We start from the raw sequence: 6582 nt of genomic DNA on the forward strand, positions 1-6582 counted from the left end.
GGATATGAGTGTTCTACCACAGCGAGTCAACTGTGAGAAAAGAAGTGGGGGTGACAAGTCAGTCTCTCAACATTACATGCCACCCTAATCTATAGGATGACAAGAAACAACTAGCTGGACAATTTAAAATCCAAAAGTTAGCATATTGCCGTTTGAAGTTTGGCAATTTAGTATATGTTGTAAAACAACCTATAGGGTATGCGTAGAATAGTATTCTTGATCAAAACAGGGCTGTCATTTATTTAAATTAGTTGTTCTTCATTGTGCTTTATAGTGTAATGCCAATAAATAAAAATTTGTATTATAGCTGCAACATTTGGGTAGACTTTTTATTTTATTTTATTTTATTTTTTTCAATTTTTTTATTAAGGTATTATATGTGTACATATCTTACCATTGCCCCCCCCCCACTCCCATATATGCCCTCACTCCCCAGAGTTTTGCATCCATTGGTCATGCTTATATGCATGCATACAAGTCCTTTGATTGATCTCTTATCTCCCCCACCTCTCCCTAACCTTCCCCCTGTAATTTGACAGTCTGTTTGATGCTTTACTGTCTCTGTATCTATCTTTTTGTTCAAGTTTATAATGTTCTTTATTATCCATATATGAGTGAGATCATGTGGTATTTTTCTTTCATTGACTGACTTATTTCACTTAACATAATGTTCTCCAATTTCATCCAGGTTGCTGCAAATGATGAGAATTCCTTCTTTTTATGGCAGCATAGTATTCCATTGTGTAGATGTACCACAGTTTTCTGATCCAGTCATCTGCTGACGGGCACCTAGGCTGTTTCCAAATCTTAGCTATGGTGAATTGTGCTGCTATGAACATAGGGGTGCATATATCCTTTCTGATTGGTGTTTCTAGTTTCTTCGTATATATTCCCAGGAGTGGGATTACTGGGTCAAATGGGAGTTCCATTTTCAGTTTTTTGAGGAAACTCCATACTGTTCTCCACAGTGGCTGCACCAGTCTGCATTCCCACCAGCAGTGCACGAGGGTTCCTTTTTCTCCGCATCCTCGCCAACACTTGTCGTTTGTTGATTTGTTGATGATAGCCATTCTGACAGGTGTGAGATGGTACCGCATTGTTGTTTTGATTTGCATCTCTCGGATAATTAGTGACGTTGAGCATGTTTTCATGTGTCTCTTGGCCTTCCTTCTGTCTTCTTTTGAAAAGATTCTATTTAGGTCTGTTACCCATTTTTTTATTGGATCATTTATCTTCCTTTTATTAAGTTGTATAAGCTGCCTGTAGATGTTGGAGGTTAAACCTTTATCAGTGATGCCATTTGCAAATATGTTCTCCCATGCAGTGGGCCTTCTTGTTGTTTTGTTGATGGTTTCTTTTGCTGTGAAAAAGCTTTTTATTTTTATGTAGTCCCATTTGTTAATTTTCTCTTTAGCTTCCATTGGGTAGACTTTTAAAAAATATGTGTTTGCAGCTCTAACTGGTTTGGCTCAGTGGATAAAGCATTGGCCTGTGGACTCAAGGGTTCCAGGTTCAATTCTGGTCAAGGGCATGTACCTTGGTTGCGGGTACATACCCAGTAGGGAGTGTGCAGGAGGCAGCTGATAGATGTTTCTCTCTCATCGATGTTTCTAACTCTCTAGGATTGTTTTTTTTCCCCTGCCATTCTTACTTTGCTTATACAATAACTATAATAAACAATTTTAAGGAAGGCTCTTCTAAGAAAATATCACATGTTTAAAGCTTTCTTTCTTTTTTTTTTGGTGTCTGTAGTTGTAAAATATCTTCTTGTATATAAGCTTCTAATTTTTTTTATTAAATTACTAGAGGCCTGGTGCATGGAATTCATGCATGCGGGGTGTCCCTCAGCCTAGCCTGTACCCTCTCCAATCTGGGATGCCTGTCACAATCCAGGACTGTTGGCTCCCAACTGCTCGCCTGTTTGCCTGCCTGATTGCCCCTAACCACTTCTGCCTGCCAGCCTGATCAACCCCTTAACCACTCCCCTCCCCTGCCAGCCTGATTGATGCCTAACTGCTCCCCTGCCAGCCTGATTGCCCCCAACTGCCCTCCCCTGCTGGCCTGGTCACCCCCAACTGCCCTCCCCTGCTGGCCCAGTTACCTCTAACTGCCCTCCCTTACCAGCCTGGTCTCCCCTAACTGCCCTCCCCTGCAGGCCTGGTTGCCCCTAACTGTCCTTCCCTGCAGGCCTGGTCGCTCCCAACTACCCTTCCCTGCTGGCCTGGTCACCCCTAACTTCCCTCCCTTGCCAGCTGGGTCACCCCTAACTGTCCTCCCCTGCCAGCTTGGTCACCCCAATTGCCCTCCCCTGCCGGTCTGGTTGCCCCCAACTGCCCTCCCCTGCAGGCCTTGGTCACCCCCAATTGTCCTCCCCTGCCGGTCTGGTTGCCCCCAACTGCCCTCCCCTGCAGGCCTGGTCACCCCTAACTGCCTTCCCCTGCCGGTCTGGTTGCCCCCAACTGCCCTCCCCTGCAGGCCTGGTCACCCCTAACTGCCTTCCCCTGCAGGCCTGGTCACCCCTAACTGCCCTCCCCTGCAGGCCTGGTCCCCCCCAACTGCCTTCCCCTGCAGGCCTGGTCACCCCTAACTGCCCTCCCCTGCAGGCCATCTTTTGGCGGCCATCATGTATACACATGGGAGTGGCCATCTTTGACCACATGGGGCGGCTATGTTTGTGTTGGAATGACAGTCAATTTGCATATTAAGCTTTTATTATATAGAATTTATCTTGGTAGCCTGAGCAGAACTAATTATTTTGAGGGTACATATAGTTGGTTCACTGATTGATTATATTAACTTTGAGCTCTAAAAGTTCTAATTATTAATTTGGTCTCTTCACAAAGTGATAAAAATTACCTTAAAATACTTAGTAACACAGTATGAATTTACTGTCTGAAGAACTGTGGTTCTATATAATTATGAAATGTAGCTCAAAGAGAATTGTCTCCTTCATCTAGAGATATAAGTGCTAAGGCTTTCAAACTTTTGGTAGCATTGTGTTGTTTGAACACTAGGCCATATGACTTGATTCTCAGGGCCGACATCACACTCGCTCTGAGGTTCCTTTGCCCAGAAAAGCTTCCTGTGTTGTTTTTTTTGTCTATAGACTTCTAGGTTGGAATAGGGAAAAATGTCAGAACAGTGTTGGAATCGTCAGATTGGAAAGACTGCAGATATTTTGTAAAAATAATGCATTGGATACTTTGGAGATTGGGTGCTTTCATTATCTCAAGACTCCTTAAAATTGAATGTGAGGTTGATCTTCATGTTCTTTCTTTACTCTCATTAGTGCTTCAGATACAATGCTAAATAAAACTCAGAAATGATTTTGCTTTAAAAATAAATAGCTATAACCAAAAAATATTGACTAATAACTTAATACCAATTAATACAGAAAGAAAGAAAACGAAAACTTTAGCCTTTTTTGGTGTCACGTAACTTTTTAAAAGAAATCTTTATTGTTGAGAGTCTTACAGCTGTCCTTCTCTCCTCCCGCCCCCTGACACCCCCATTGCCAACCTCCACCCAGCTCCTGTTCTGCCCCAGGCCCCTTTCACCTTATTGTCTGTGACCATAGCTAATGCATATATGCATATAAATTCTTTGGTTAATCTCTTCCCAATGACTCCTCCCCACCTTCCCTCTGAGATTCACCTTTGAATCATGTTTCCAAGCCTCTGGTTCTAGTTTATTCATTGGTTTATTTTGTTCATTAGATTCCTTGTTTGTTTATTGATTTTAAATGTTGATCGATATGTATTTATTGCTATTTTATTGTTGTAGTTGCTCTTCTTCTTCTTCTTCTTCTTCTTCTTCTTCTTCTTCTTCTTCAAGAAAGCCCTTCAAGCCCTAACTGGTTTGGCTGAGTGGATAGAGCGTAGGCCTGCAGACTGTAGGGTCCCAGGTTTGGTTCTGGTCAGGGGCATGTACCTTGGTTGCGGGCACATCCCTGGTGGGGGGTGTGCAGGAGGCAGCTGATGGATGTTTCTCTCTCATTGATGTTTCTAACTCTATCCCTCTCCCTTCCTCTCTGTAAAAAATTAATAAAATATATATATTTAAAAAAAAGAATGCCCTTCAACATTTCATGTAATACTGGTTTGGTGGTGATGAGCTCCTTTAGCTTTTTTGTGTCTGTGAGGCTCTTTATTTGACATTCAATTCTAAATGATAGCTTTTCTGGATGGAGTAATCTTGACTGTAGGTCCGTGCTATTCATTACTCTGAATCTTTCTTGCCACTTCCTTCTGGATTTCAAAGTTTCTGTTGAGAAATCAGCTGACATTCATATGGATGCTCCCTTGTAGGTAACTAACTGCTTTTCCCAAAAAATATATTTTTGTTGATTTCAGAGAGAAAGGGAGAGGGAGAGAGAGATAGAAACATCAATGATGAGAGAGAATCATTGATCAGCTGCCTTCTGCATGCCCCACACTGGAAATTGAGTCCACCATACAGACATGTGTCCTGACTGGGAATCGAACTGTGACTTCCTGGATCATAGGTTGATGGTCAACCTCTGAGCCACTCCGGTCGGGCCATAACTCATATTCTTTTTTTTTTTTTTAATATCTTTATTTTTTTTAGAGAAGAAGGGAGAGGGAAAGAGAGATAGAAATATCAATAATGAGAGAGAATCATTGATTGGCTGCCTCCTGCACGCCCCCTACTTGGGGTCAAGCCCACAACCCAGGCATGTGCCCTTGATCGGAATCGAACCTGCAACCCTTCAGTCCGCAGGCTGATGCTCTATCCACTGAGCCAAACCAGGTAGGGCCATAACTCATATTCTTTTTTTAAAAAAAATATATTTTATTGATTTTTTACAGAGAGGAAGGGAGAGGGATAGAGAGCCAGAAACATCAATGAGAGAGAAACATCCATCAGCTGCCTCCCGCACACCTCCCACTGGGGATGTGCCCGCAACCCAGGTACATGCCCTCGACCGGAATCGAACCTGGGACCCTTCAGTCCGCAGGCCGATGCTCTATCCTCTGAGCCAAACCGGTCAGGGCCATAACTCATATTCTTGAGTAAGCAAATTGTCCTGGATATGTGTAGGGAAATCAGTTTGGCATGATGGATTGAACCATATTTTGGAGGGCCATCAAGAATACTTCAGCCAAAACTGGTTTGGCTCAGCGAATAGAGCGTCGGCCTGCGGACTGAAGGGCCCCAGGTTTGATTCCGGTCTAGGGCATGTACCTTGGTTGCGGGCACATCCCCAGTGGGTGGTGTGCAGGAGGCAGCTGATTGATGTTTCTCTCTCATCGATGTTTCTGACTCTCTGTCCCTCTCCCTTACTCTCTGTAAAAAGTCAATAAAATATATATTAAAAAAAAAAGAATACTTCAGAATAAAGTGAACAGATTAGGAGGTAAAGATGAAATATCTGGACTTTTTAGAAAGGAAATCATCCAAAGCAAAGATGTGCTGGAAGAGGATCCCTCGGCCAGTAGAGAGTAGGATGGATTGCAGAGGGAACAAAAGCAAAACAAGGCTGTCATAGGAGCCTATATCAATAGTTAAGCTGAGGGGTAGGGAGATCAGATGTGGATGAGAGACATTGCTAAGAGATCTACAGACTTGGGAATTGAGGACTCATCCAGGGACAGAGAAAGAAAAGAGTCTAAGGACTTTCAGTCTATAGCAGTTGTAAGGATGGAGGAAGTGACAGAAATCAAGAGTCAAAAGTAGCTATTGGCCCTGCCAGGGGGGCTCAGTTGGTTAGAGCGTCATCCGGATAAAAGGTAGTGGGTCGGATCCCGGTCACGACACATACAAGAAATCAACCAATGAATGAATAAGTGGAGCAACAAATAGGTGTTTCTCTCTCTCTCCCTCCTTGCTCTCTCCCTAAAACCAATCAAGTAATAATAAAAAAAAGTAGTTATGGCTAAAGTATAGGAATGGGATGGAACATGTTGAGTTGGATTTGAGCTATATCGACTTTGAATTGGCAGGGGAGCAGCAGACGGAGATACCTAGCCAGGCAATGGGAAATCCGACATAGTGCTTGGAGGAGAGGGCCAGGATCCAAATAAGAGGGGATAGTGATCTGAATGGGATTTTGCAGATGGGAGGGTTGTCCGGAAGGAGGCAGGAACTTGAGTATAGGCTGGTACAGAGACGGGAGAAAAGGTGTCACAATCAAGAGGCTGTCTGCCTCAGCTCCAGCATGGAGTGGATAAGGGCTGAGCAAAAGTTGGGACTGAGAAGAGTCCCAAAAAGACAACTGGGAAGTAACTGGTGACAGCCTAACGACTTTTCCGTAGGAAGTCAGGGCCGCTGTCAGAGTGAGGAGTGAATGCTGAAGGCGAGGCGGCGGCGCGGCGCAAAGGAGGTAGAACGGCTTGAGGCGAGGGGATTGGAGGAACGTCGGTTGCCAGAGTCTGAGGACCTACAGGCTGCATGCATGTCCCTCCGCATCGAGATTTCTGCTTTTCACATCACGAAATGAGGTACGGCAGGACGAGGATTATTATATCCGGTGGTAAGGTAGCTGCTTCCAGGTAAGCAGAAGCGGCGGGCGGCAGTGACCGGATACACCCCTTCTCCCCGCCGCTGGGACACTCTGCGCAG

This window comes from Cnephaeus nilssonii (assembly GCF_951640355.1).
Source record: "Cnephaeus nilssonii genome assembly, chromosome: 4".
In the NCBI taxonomy this organism is placed as follows: domain Eukaryota; kingdom Metazoa; phylum Chordata; class Mammalia; order Chiroptera; family Vespertilionidae; genus Cnephaeus; species Cnephaeus nilssonii.